Here is a 12,399-nt window from a genome sequence, read left to right on the forward strand (position 1 = left end):
ACTTTACGTTCAAATGGCAATCCGATTTACAAGGTAATTCAATCAAAAGCAGTTTTAAATCGAAATCATTGTATTATTGACGCAGTATCTGCGTAAAATAAGAAAGCATTGGTTGAAGTATAAACCTGAAAACAATTGGTCCTTAAGTACTAGAGGTCACTGAATAGCCACATTATGGTATTGCACTCCAGTAATCTTAGCGTTGTGTACCGGCGACAGACAACATCTACTGTAGCAGAGATTTTTTTCGAAATCTTGCCTTGAAATATATTAATCTAGTCAAGATTTGAGTCTTAAAGTAGATTTTAAGCTGCAAGTGTATAGTATCATTTGGCATCTGGGGGTTTTTTGCGTAGGGGTTCTGTAGCATTCACGGATTAATCAGAACTCTATCCTGCAATTTGGAAAACGTGCCAAATAGGTCGAATAATTACCTTGCCATGCTACTACTTTGCAGAAGGTCCTCCACTGCAGAGAGCTTTAGAGAGCCCCTCTAGAAGGTAGTGTGGCCTACTCTTCCACTCTGACTTGAGGTTTTGGATGAAGCGGGACTACCACACTTTACCCCACCAATATACGACTTGTCGATCGACACGTCTGCTGATGGATAGGCTTCCGCGCCAGTAGATCGAATCAAACCGGTGACCTCTGGTTTCGCTGGCCCACCGCACTGCTAACTAACCCTTAGACCACTGCAGCATCATTGCCAAATTAGTATTCCCTTAACAAAAAGAATGAGACTTGGAGAAAAGGATATTATGGTATGGGGTGTATTCGTTGCCAGGTTTTCCAGCTGCATGAGTTAAGATCAGTAAGGTACTGATTAAAATGAATTCCATTCTCTACCCCTTTGCTGTTTCTCCAGAAGGTGTTTTTTTCAATGAAAATTACAATGGCATTTTTGTTTGATGGCATAATCTCAGCTGACATTGCAAAACCGTGTCGAAATACTCTTCCGTCATGCGATACCAAATCGTGGTTCATGTGTTAAGGTCGATTGAACAAGACTATTATATTTTTTATTATAAGTTGTATAATTTGGCGTTGGCACAAACTAAACATCACGCCTGGTTAATTTGTCTTATCATTGATAGAGTTCTTTTTAATGAAATTTTATTTTAATTTCTTTTAATATACAGTACTACAAAGGTAATTAGGTTGTTAGCTCTTAAATACATATTTAATTTTTTATTGATTTCTGATGGTATATTTAATCAAGCATGCAGATACCTGCAGTTTTAAATTAGCTCGTAAGTTATTTTCACTTTATATAGTAAAAGTACTATATATATAAATGAATACGTGAGGGTTTTTTTGGTGACAATTTTCAACCATACTTAAGACGATATTGAGAGAGAAATGAACAAAGAATCGTAAGACTGATAGAAACTGACAAGAACAAGTCTGTGTTGAGTGTTTATAATGTTTCAAGGGTTTCCAATGGATTTCACATCTCATTTTTATACGGTACAACATAGATCTGGTCCGCCAGGCACTGACGTACAGGCGGGCACATGGCAAGGTCATATACGTGAACATCCATGGAAAATGACAGCGACACCATGCATATATACTGCACTGGGATGTGGGCAGTTCATTGGTCAGGGAGGATATGTGACGTTTATAATGTCTGCTTCCCACCTCTTAAGCAGCACCACTGTATGCAGGGTAACGCGTGTAAATGTTACCTTGGTTTAAAACTTGACAAAGAGGTTTGGCAGTTTTCGTTGCTTTTCCCCATGGTGTGGTGAATCGATGTCGTAAATTGGATTGTTGGAAGACGTGAATTAAGGCGGCGTGGCTCAGTTGCCATAAAGTTGGCGTCGCGAAAAAAGTCATTGCCTTGAAATGCAATTCGCCGAGAAAGACTTGGAAAGTTGGCTGCACAGTAAGAGAACGTGTTGTTCAGGTGGTCTGCGGATGTTATATGGAGGTGCTTGGAGCACCGTTGGTCGGAAAGGAATGCACTGTACACTCTATATGGCAGGTGGTCTCAAGTCCTACATCGCAAATGAAAAGGGTGCAGACTCGTACGTGACTGCATATTACACTCCAGTCGTAACTCACAACGTGGCTTACTTTCAGCCTGGAGCTGTCTCCAGAGAATAATATCTGCCTCCCAGTACGACTGGTAGTGGAAACGCTTTAAAATACAGGAGATCTTCCTTTTCAAAATACTAAGACCACCGGTCATGTATGTATGTGTACCGCTGTATCGTGTAATGGTAAGGTTTGTCGTGAATGAAGGTATTGGGAAAGGGATGAACAGGACAAAACAAATGAACGGAAACACCGCTTCAGGTCTGCATTTAAGTATTATTATTTTTTGCCAAGAAACACAATTTCACCTCAGATTAGTTGAGGTTCTAGGGTCATTATAGGAAGTGCGTGTCAACAGGCAAAGCTTTACCACCGTCATAAAACACAACGGAATTATCAAACAGTTTAGTTGTATTTTAGTGTGAATGCAAAACACTCGGCATCTACAAAACTGTGCTTATTTTTACATGAAATTACTTCATGCTGGCCTTTTGCAGTGGTTCCGTGACTTTGTGTCCAATGGTTAAAAAAAGGTATTTTGAGAGTACAGCTTTGGTGACTCAGAGGACTGATGTCACGTTTGTGTGGTAATGTTTTGGTTGTAATGTTTTAGGGAATGTTTAGTTTTTTAGTTAAGAGGGAACGACTTCAAATGGTCCACACAAGTAGCAGGTGGCTGATGAGAGGCACCGCGCATCAAGGTGACTGACTGGGCCATCGGCCAAACAATGGAGAGAGGAGGAAAGAAAATCACCTCTTAAATTTCAACAACCACGTCTCCACTTTCGGATGGAATTCCACCCTCCCCAACCGGCCCCCCTGATAAACTTAAAATTTTTCACAACAAATTCTTTTTCATCGCCACTCTCGTTACAAAGTGCCCGGTTTTGCTCTCGATGTACACTGGCTTGGAGCAGTAATCGCCACGAGGTGCTTGTTCAGTTATCTCCCCCCCCCCAGGAGGTGATTTCAAGAGACAGTCTCGGAAACGATTTCGATGGATTCCTGAAGTCAAAATTCGATTCCAATGTCACATTAACAACCGCCACGATTTACAAAGCGTGTTTTATGACTTTGGCGTCCATTCTATCAGCTGAACGATTCAGCATGCTGCTGCTGTACAGCGTTGCAGTGGCTGCACGAGTGCAAGTGACTCGTGTGTTTTATTTTACGATCGTAGAAAGTGGCCGAGAGATAGGCGACAAGGTGGCGTCTTGATTTGTTACTGACTGTGCTTGGGTCGCTTTCTTCTTCTGTATGGGGCATGTACATTTGTAAAGTACACTGTAAATTGTTACCAAATAAAATGTTGTAAAATCGTATTTTTGTTTTTGTTTAAAGTCTAACCTTGACCGTACAATTTTTGTGACCGTGGTCGATCTCACGTATGCCACCTTCAAAGACGGTCAGACCTAGCCTGGTTATCAATGGCACGCGACTGCGGTGTGCGTGCCAGCTCTGCTGGCCAGAATCCCTCTGAAACCTTGTTGTTTGGAAACTATAAAAGCCGAAAAAATGTTGTCACACGCATAAAGCTGCGGGCACTTCATCTCAAACCACTTTATGGTGCAAAGCACCCAAATGTGTGCAAACTCTTGGCGCCAGCTGTTACAGGGCACTCGCGGTTGTGGGGAATTTACTGGTGCTGTATAGAGCAGTGGATTAACCATTGCTGCTGATGAGGAACACGTGGATTCGAGAACATATGCAGGTTACAGTTGTTTGTAATTCAAACAGCTAGGAGACATACGTGGGCCCGGGTAGGACGTCTCATGGATAGAAGGGACGATGACCGACGGTCGAGTATAAAGACGGAGTGGCAGGCAAGGGACGGAACGAGTCTGAGAGAATGCCCACAGCTCGCGTTTAGGTAATTGGTGGATTGTTACATCGCAAGATTCGTGAGATATGGTCGACGGCTTGTGGGGGCCTTCATCCAGCAGTGGATAAACCAAGGCTGATCGTGATGGATTCAGTAGCACGGGTTGACTGTACTCTAAAGCGACAGACTTGGCTTGTGTTAGCGTCAAGAGCACATGTAGATATCCCCATGAATTGTCATCATCATGTTGGATGAGATAAACCAGAAACCATGATGTGACTTATCAGTGAAACCCGTGACATAACGAGAAACTAGAACTGGCACGATTTGTCGGCTAAATATTATAACCAACTACTTGCGTGGTCAATTACTCGGGCACCTTGAAACATGGTGGGAAATTCCATCCTGCCTCCGAAGGCAGGAAACCCCCGAAACACATGCCCAGCGTGACGCGGCAGACGATGTCGATTATGTCGTCACGAAGCCCCGCCCAACACCTCCCGTCCAGCAGCACACGTGGGAACAGGTGAAAATGTCAAACGATCAGCTGAATTATAAAAAAAACAATCGGAGTAATAGATGACTTTAATAACGGTTAGCCAGCTAAACTTAAAGGGAATATTTAATGTTGAAATAAGCGTGCCACAAACAGAAAATAGCTTGCAGCCAATATTTAAACAACTTCAACCTTAAACCATTTGAAACATCAGATGAGGTATAGTCAACAGTGTTGACCTGAAATTGATAAACTTCAGCCATACTAAATCAATCTCCCCAAGCCATCGTCATCAGTGTGATTCAACAATTCAACTCGCCACCACTGCCCATGAGCAAGAACCAAAAATACTCAAATTCACCGTACAAGCTCCCTTTTATGCGTGACCTCTACTATCTGTAACCCTGAAGCTGTTGGTGAAATCCTCCTCCGTAATACACTGCCGTTCTCTGTGTCGCCCACACTCGGTCACTTGTTCCGCTGTGCGCGGATGAGTCTGCCGATGGAATGGCAGCCCAAAAGGGGTGAACACCATTGAGAAAAGGGTGACCACCGTGAAGATGGAGAGATGAGATCAGTTCGTGTGTGCGGAGTCTGCAGGATGGTGAAAAATGACCGTGCCACAGAGAGGCCTTATCCAGCAGTGGATATATCGTGCTAATGAGGGTGATATTGTAATTGCTGATGGTGAGGATGCTGCTGCAGCTGCGGTTACGCTACACTTGCCACACATATGTTCAACTTCTTTCGCGCCGTACGTAGCCAACCATGCTAAATCACACGATACTACTCCGCACCGTCCTTGTATCCACGTTTGTGTGCGGATAAGAGGAGTCGCATGAAAAACTCATCCTGTCATCCTGAATTAATTTCCAGATTAAGATCAGTTCTTTTCTCAGTTAATAGGAGGCGATCTTCGCTCAACGGCAATAGCTTTACTGTGATTATGAGCGAGGTCATGGTGACTTGAAAGGGATGCCACCACATATCTCATCATCACTCCCCTCTTTCTGATGAATCACGCATGTCCTTAAAACCATCGACTTTAACTGAGTTCGCAATTGAGGCTGTTGGGAATCTGAATACTCATGCCAACAAACCTTTTCACTTGTAGTGAGCGACTTCCGAAACACTTCGTCTTATTTATTCTCACACTTTAAGCACAACATTGGGCGATACATCGATGTAACGTTCTACGCAGCTACACAAAGCCGACCCTTCTACACAACCCCATCGGTCGGCGTCCAACTACACAGCGGTCTGATGAGCGCAGCGACGGCGACGATGAGAGCCTTGCAGAAGATCGCCACGTGGCCGGACGACGAAGAGAGAAACTGATGAAGACCACAATGTAGGCCGGTGGTTGCCCCAACTTTATATTCATGATATTATTCTCTACTTTATAAGTTCCTTTCATATTGAAGCATATCAAATCGCTGTACATAAAAAAAACTACACTCACGAGTATAGATACAATTATAAGCAAAATAGAAACCTATAATATCAACGACGACTCTAGAAATTCCAATAAAATGAAGAACTAAAATAATCATTGCAGAGTAATCCAATCATACAACAAAATATATTCATACTCTTTGGTTTTTTCGGTAAAGTCAAGTAGGTAAAAAATAAAATAAATGAAAACGAAATTAAATCACAACGTTTCAGAGGCAACACAAGCTTCCGTCTTCAGGTGGGAAAGCTTTTAGAAATGCCAGCAGGCAAGGCATTAAGAGGAATCTAACATAGATTAATAATGGCATGCACCAGCCTCTCTCGGCATCAGGAAGTGACAGCAAAAGTCTTAGTCGAGCTATGTTGCGTACATGAATAAACTAGATTTTGGTAATATTACGTACATGAGAGTAAGCTCAAATCCAACATTTTTTTTTTATAAATTATGAAAACCCCCGTAAGAATGTTAATATGCATGTTGAAATTATTCCGCACCGTACATAGCCAACTGTGCTAGGGTGGGGGACGACGACAACAAACTAAACACAAAAAGCAGTTCTAAAGAAATTCGTTTTCAATCTAGATGATTTAAAAGTGCATAGCTCCAGTGGTGTCCTAATATCGGAAGGAAGAGTGTTCCAGACGGCCGCAGAAGCGCATCTGAAGGCGCGCGACGCAGTGACCGCCTTTGTTCGATCCCGAGCCAAAAACCGCTGCTGGGAGGATGACCGGAGTCCACGTGATGGTTGATGCACAACAACACACACAGAGGTGCTGCTCACAAACAGCAGAAGTCACACCCCTCCCCTCTCCCTCCACCATCCTACAATTGTGTCTTTGTATCACTGCTGCCTGAAGCGGACGGCTACACTTTCAACTCTTTTTTAAATCCTTTATATTAAGTTCGCTTGCTTGCTTACGACCGTGCAAATCTTTCGGTCGTTTTTTAACCCACTTCCCGTGATCCAATCGAGCTGACATTTTCCACACAGACTCGTTGTGCGTGACAATCAATGTTCGTGAAAAAATATTTCCAAAATTGTACACTTTTTAGGACAAAAATATTATATTTAATTACCAATTGCTTAATGGTGCCATGCAATCATCTGACCCATAGGTGGCAGCCATCTCAAGCCAGAGGACGAGAGGACTCTAGCCGCCACGCATATAAAGGATTTATGGTGAAAAACTTTGTTTTTACGGGTTATACTTGTTTAGTTGGTGGTCTCATCAATAACACGACCAGGTGTTCAGCCCTCTTCTGAGTAAGGTGGTCTAGAAGAAGGCCGAGCGCATATTGTGCTGCATGTGGTGGGCACGTGACACGCACGCAAATGTCTGAATGTGAGTCTCTTCTCTCTGCCGCGTGTGAGAGCAGCTTCTCTTTCATTCTAGATTTGAAGCTTTCGTGACTGCAAGGATTCATACTCTTAGGTTTTTTGGTAAAGTCACGTCGGTAAAAATAAATAATAAAAATAATAGAATAAAATAATAAATCACGACGTTTCGGAGGCAACACAAGTCTCCGTCATCAGGTGGGACCGTCACAGCTAGATGTATTCTATCAAGTGAGGCAAAATTCCAAGAGACAAGCTCTTAAATACAATTTCGATTTAAAGCTTTCGTGACTGCAGGGATTAATCTTATTGGTTCTTTCGAGGGGAGGGGGGGAGGAGCTTATCTGAATGTGGTAGCCAATCAATGGAACGTGTTGGGGGGTGGGCGGGGCTAAAAGAGAACAATCGACTTGGGGTTGTAACCGGTGTTGGCTGACAATCCAAATACACAAAAGCAGTACTGTTAAACACTGGGGATGTCAACAACTCGGTAAAGTAGAATAGTACCTGTCAAATAAGATGGTACAAATATGTGTTAGTTAAATCTTTTTTACATGGTTAATAACATCTTTCCAATAATTACTCAGTTTGTACCCATGATCACGGTTGAGGTTATGTCTGTGTTGGTATATGTTCTCTTTGAGCAAAGTGTGTGGCGTCAACTCAAGGCGTTTAAATGGAAACCTCCCGCAACAGTGACACCAGCTGGCAGCGTTCTACGCTTCACCCAATTCGTCCTGGGGCTCTTATCTCTCGCGACGACTGCTTTGCAGTCGTCATTCGCACGAGCAGTTAGTCTCAAGGACTCTCACCAGTGCCGGATTATCCTAGTAGCACAAGTAGCTACTACACGTGTAGTAGTAGCTACATCTGTAGTAGCTACTAAATAAGTAGCTACTATAGATGTAGTAGCTACGGGCCCCGCACTTTCAAGGGCTCCGCGCTAAATGCTTTCAAGCTATCAATTCCGGTTCAGTGATTCTGCACTTGCTGTATTACTATAGTACTATACCGCCTTCAACTTTTATGAACGACTGGGTGTTTAAGGTTAGTGATTTGTCGTATTATCTGGCTGTATAGCAAATGAAAAATACAATTACTTTAAAATGCAAGTAAAAATGCATGTATTTTCATATTTATGTGGGTTTTTTTAAAGTAGGGCCCCTTTCTAACATATGCTACAGGCCGCGCACGAGCTTAATCCGGCACTGACTCTCACATCCCAGGATCATGAGAGGTGGTTGCCGGCCTTCATCCGCCAGTGGATTGACCACCACTTGTCACAGTGATGGTGAGCCGGCCTTCACGCACTCAGCGGATATTTCGCGAGCAAGGCCGTGAATCTGGTTGGCTGCATGTGGATCTCTTTAAAAGCGTGCACTGCACACGACATATTACTTACGCAGCATTTGACCTTGGGAACTTATTTTGGAATGTAATGCATTTCGCAGCTTCCAACTGACACGACATAAATTACTGTTGATATTGGAGACTGTCCATTGTAAACCGAGGAATTAAACTTGCCATCTGGTAAACCAGAAAATCCAACCACAGCTGCGCCGCAGTGGCAGTACAACCCTACTTTCAATACACTGCTGGATGAAGGTCTCCACATCATACCTGTCAACCCATATGGTTTAACCGTATTACAGGGAAATTGAGTTTTCAGGTACATACGGAGTACAGCCGTTTCAATACGGGAAATTGTATTATTATTAATTTTTGTGTTTCCCCCTTGTGATGTAATTAAGTAGAACGTGTTTTTATTCTTTATTATTTTTATTATTTTATTATTTCCCTTCTACGTGACTTTACCGAAAGAACCAAGAATATAATCCCTGCAGTCACGAAAGCTTTAAATGTAAATTTAGAACGTGTTTATATTTATTTAAAGTTGCGCATTTTGATGTGACGTCACATTTCTCAAATCCCCCCACCTCTTCTTGTTTCTTTCGGTAAAGTCACGTAGAAGGGAAGTAAAAAATAATAAAATAAAACATAATAAAACAATTCTCACGACGTTTCGGCTACAACGCAAGCAGCCGTCTTCAGGTGAAGAAATTTTCTTCACCTGAAGACGGCTGCTTGCGTTGTAGCCGAAACGTCGTGAGAATTGTTTTATTATGTTTTATTTTTATTATTTTATTACTTCCCTTCTACGTGACTTTACCGAAAGAAACAAGAAGATGAATCCCTGCAGTCACGAAAGCTTTAAATCGAAATCCCCCCCACCTCGTCACACATCGTCACAAATGTCTGACCCCCCCCCCAGGTGCGTGACGTCATTTATGGACGGCCCCTAAGGGGTTGACAGGTATGCCACATTGCTCCGTGGGGGGTCATGGTGGCTGTTTGACCATACTTCATAACGCTGGTCGATGCGGCTTGGTGAAGGTGTGAAGCATAAAGGTGGTACAGTACAACAGTAGGTTCTGCTCCCCTGCCCATAATGTAGTCCCCAGGCTATCACACAGTGGCGGCTCCTGCAAAATCTCTCAGGGGGGGCAAATGTCTGGATGATTGATAAGGATAAGGTTCACCCATGCAATGGATAAATTAACAGCTTAAGCATGTAAAGGCAACTTCACTTCTTTAATATTAATGAAAAATAAAGTGACTCTTACAATACATCTTGTTTGTTTCTATACTCACTATTAAAACAAACCACTCAAGTTTCTTTTATTAAAGATTCCACTAGGTGGCGACAAATTATATTGTTGGATGAAACGTGCTTACGTATGATGACGTAAGCACGTATGATGACGTAAGCACGTTAGGGCGAGCCCTCCCGGAAGCCATAGAGAATGCATTGCAGCGCCCCCGTTCGAAAAAAAACATCTTTGAATGTAAGTCTATGGGACCACTCGGGGCGATTCTCAGCTGGAGGGAAATCGCCCAAAAAGAGGCGGTACTCCACAGAACGTGACATGACGCTGATTGGACTATATCCAGAGGCACAGTGACAGCTAGCGTGACTCTGTGGTTGAATGACATTGGTGGTGCGTCGCCCAATCGCCATAATGAAGAAACCGCCCCTGCTATCACACCTATAGTAATAGTAATATTAGTGCTATCACACCTGTTGTGCATGGTGGCCACCCATTCAAGCACAATTCAGGCTAGAACTTTGCTTAGCTTCCAAGAACTGAAGAAATCGGACGTATTCAAAGTGATTTGTATGATTATATATTTACGAAAAGGGGAAACGCATTCATAATGACAGTAGTTGTTTGATCGTCATTTAAATGCAGCCAATTAAATTAAAAGGTATTTTAACGCTCTGATAAAGTGGAAAATTCCCATGGTGAATGCAGACCATGAAGTAACAACATGATAACACGAGGTATGCTATGCTATGTACTGAAATAGTATATTACTGGAAATTACCGCATTGATTACACGAAGCATCGACAATACTTTGTATATTTTAATTAATTCATGTCATACGATTAACACATGGATGGCACAATCCTGAGTATGAGGCTGAAATTTACAATAAAATGTGTAATGATATTTAATTCTGGACACTTCTAAGCGAAAGTAATTTGTGTAAATGTTGAAGTAAAAAATAATACGTGGATGGGGCTATTTTGCTGACCGCAGAGGGCAGAGTAGCAAATCACGATGGTTGTCGTGTACTTCATATATGATCTGCTTCTTCACCAACTCACACCCTCCTGAATGGTTACCTATGATCAAAAACAACGCCCACGACCCGCACGGCGTAGGTAGTAGGCCCTCATCCAGCAATGGATTCACAAACGAGCTTTGCATGGACCTTTTAGATCAGTTTGTCGTGTAGCTAACTCGTTTTAACATGGCGAGACAAATGTCAACTTACTTGATTGGCATCAGCGAGATTCAACTATAGTTTGGTAGCAGGCACCGATAAACACCATGGGTCTCATTCCCATCTTCACGAATATTTGCTGTACTCCCCAGGTTAAACCCACACAAATCAAAAAAATCCAAACGTGTATATGTATTCATTCGGAATTGCAATTTGTTCAAAAGGTCAAACTAATGGAAATAAGTAGTGCATAACCCAGCCAGTTTGGTTGCCGGCCGGCAGAAAACATCGATGGAGAGATTTCTGAATCAGCCGTGGGCTCTCTCCCTCACCATCAGCAAGCTCCATTTGTGAAGTTTTGTTACAACATCCCCCACAATTAACATGGCGTTTAATCAGCAGCGGATTGACATAGGTGCTCGCATTTTAATTTTTTGCGAAGTGGTGGAGACAGCATCAATACAAGTTAAAACAGTCACACATTGAGCGGGTTTTTGGCGTGACAAACTTTGGAACATTTGCTCCAGCACAACCCTCTCTTGATTTGACCGTGGGACAGCGTATAACTTATAAACAAGTTTGATTTATTTTTTTCCACACGAGTTGGCACGTGACAATTGGAGAAATATATTTACACACAGCAGTTTAACCGAGGGAATGTCCTATAAAGGTTCAAAATGAAATTCGCCCAAGCTGATCTGCTGCCAAAATGTGTTTCAGCGACTTTAATATTATTAAGTATAAAAAAACGAAGCCATAGATGGTCCTTGGGCTCGCAAGGCCATATGTAGCAATAAAACCATTTTCTCAGGGGGATAAAGGGGTGCAAACAGATTAAGTGAAGGATTCGATTTAAATCCTCTAAATTCACATCTCCATTAATCACCATACAGTGAAGGCTCCTCTTTATCCATGACTCTGTTTGTTGCCTACGACTATTATCCGCAGCCCCAATACGATCGGGGAAATCTCCCGCTGTTCGTAAGTTTATTTATCCTGTTCACCATGAAATGTTTTATGCGCATTACATTCTTCATATGATCTGCATGGTTCACAAATAAGCGTTTGATTCATTTAGGAGAATTCCAATACGGTACGGTGACACAAAAAAAGAAAAAATCGTGGATACTTTCAAATTAAAGTTATTTACAAGCAAGACACAAAACACCGATATTAAAGTCAGTATATATAATCTTGAGTTGAAGCTTTCGTGAATGCAGCCAATATTACAGTATTTTTCAATCATAATATACTAAATACCAGTCTAACACATCGGCTTTCGCCACCAATATCATCCATAATATAGTTTTGTTTTTGTTAGATCGCGGTCTAACCTCAACCCCTCCTCGACGACATTATGGACAGTAAGTGCCATTTATTTGTTTTGAATACATCTAATTTCAATAAAGTTTAACGTTTTTGTGTTGAGTCCATTGACTTGGTACGAGTACGTTGTGTT

The sequence above is a fragment of the Lethenteron reissneri genome, unplaced genomic scaffold (assembly GCF_015708825.2).
Source record: "Lethenteron reissneri isolate LAM-NWPU_2019-01 unplaced genomic scaffold, ASM1570882v1 scaffold_1831, whole genome shotgun sequence".
NCBI lineage: Eukaryota > Metazoa > Chordata > Hyperoartia > Petromyzontiformes > Petromyzontidae > Lethenteron > Lethenteron reissneri.